Genomic DNA, 2,190 nt, shown 5'->3' on the forward strand with positions numbered 1-2,190 from the left:
GTGCCAGTACCATGCTGTTTTGATCACTATGGATTTGTAGTATAGTCTGAGGTCTGGTAGCGTGATTCCTCCTGCTTTGTTTTTATTCCTGAGTGGATCTTTTTTCTTTTGTGACTTTTTTCTTCTTGTGACTACAATAATATATATTGTATTATATCATTACACACTGTGTATTACTTGATACTGTCAAGTAATGCGTCTTTCTAATGAACTTGTCATTTCTGATACCTAATATTAATTTTCAACATTTGCAGTTGGTTATTTTTATTTTCATATATGTATTGAAAGTCCTCATTGCTCTTGGCTTTTTCATCTTTTTCGTATTTTAAGTCCTTGTCAGATCCTAGTATCTGAAAAGTATATGGGTTTGCTTCCTCTCTTGAATATGAGTTACATTCTTTGCTTCTTAATGTGTCTTATAATTTTTGGTTTCATGCTGGAACCTAAGTGTACAAAAAAAAAAAAAAGGACTAAAGTAAATAATACTTTAAATCAGAAAAGGGTATGTTCACTGCACCATTACATCGGTAGGATAGAGGATGGAGTTAACTCATCAGGGATTTGATGAGAAATTCCATTAAACTGAATTCATCACTTATTTCTAATGTTTTGAGGGTAGAGTTAGAATTCACTTTTCAAGACTTAGGCTCCATGCACCAGTGAGAGACTGAGGTGCTGTATTTTTGTTTAAAGTCGAGTCACCAGCTTTACAGATCTTGAGAGCTCTTCAGCTCTCCTCTCTCTCCTGGCCTTGCCCTCTTTACAATTTAGAACACATTTTCCAGGGTTCCTGGAGATTTGTTGAAGTTGCTACACTGTTACCCAATTTCTAGCCATCACATTGGATTCTGAGTGCCAGGAAGAGATTTCTCTCAGCCCTTCACCTTCCTCAACTTGTTAGTAGCCTGCCAGGCACTCACTTAAGATTCCCAGAGTATTTCTCTTGATTTTTCAGATTCCCAGAATATTTCTCTTGATTTTCTTTTCCTGGTCCCAGATTTAGGATTACTATTCCACACACTGAGCACAGGGTCCTCGGTCTATCATTAGTCAGTGGGAACAGACATGCTTGCTAGCTGGTGCTTGCTTAGATTCAATTCAGTCTTCCCAGCTCTCACCCCACAACTGTAAGTTTGTCCAACGTTCAGCTCGGCCAGGCCAAGGCTCACACCTCCAATCCCAGCTCTCTGGGAGGCTGAGGCAGGTGGATCACTTGAGCTCAGGAGTTCGAGACGAGCCTCAGCAAGAGTGAGATCCCATCTCTACTAAAAGTAGCTGGCGTGGTGGCATGTACCTGTAGTCCCAGCTACTCGGGAGTCTGATGCAAGAGGATGATCACTTAGGCCTGGGAGTTTGAGGTTGCTGTGAGCTATAACACCACGACCTGGGGTGTCTAGAGGGGGAACTTAGTGAGACTTTGTCTTTTCAAAAAAAAAAAAGTTCAGCTGGTTTCTTCTTACTTTCATCTGCAATACAATTATCTTTCTCCCATTGTTTTGTCTAATATGATGGCAATTGTGGGTCTTTTCTCTTTTAGGAAAGATTGTTACTTTCTTGAATTTAATTCATTTTCTTTCTTAAACAAGCTTCCTGAAAGATTTTTTAAAAACACAATTTTCTTTCTTATCCAGCTTGTTCTCATTGTTAAGCTAGAAGAAACTATCTCTTGCAATTTTGAAACCTCCACAGCAGGAGAACAGACTTGATTTTAGAGTTTCAAGTATCACTTAAAACAAGTGAAACTTTCAAAACCCTTTTTATCGTAGTTCCTGCCGTCATCAAGTTCATCTTGTTTAATTACTTATATATCCAAATATATTTCATAGGATCTCATTTTCTTTTAGTGTATTCATTGATTTACTTACATACCAAACATCGGTAATATATGTGGATTATCTTTTTTTTCTAATCACAATGACTTCATGAGAAAACTGCTATCATTACTTACTACTATATTTAATTTGTAACTGAGGAGACTGAGACACAGTGACATTCAGACACATAAGTAATGTCATTTTGTGAACGTGGAAAAGTCATTACTTGAACCATAGATAATATGATAACAAAACCTCTTTGTTAAAGCAATGTTCTGTATTAGTAAATACATATTTGGAAATTAAAAGAGTAAATATAATCAAAATGCTTCGGGAGATTTAAAAAAATTATTCCTTCTACCTAAAACATTGTATC

This window comes from Otolemur garnettii, unplaced genomic scaffold (assembly GCF_000181295.1).
Source record: "Otolemur garnettii isolate 467f Iridium unplaced genomic scaffold, OtoGar3 scaffold00177, whole genome shotgun sequence".
NCBI classification, from domain to species: Eukaryota; Metazoa; Chordata; class Mammalia; order Primates; family Galagidae; genus Otolemur; species Otolemur garnettii.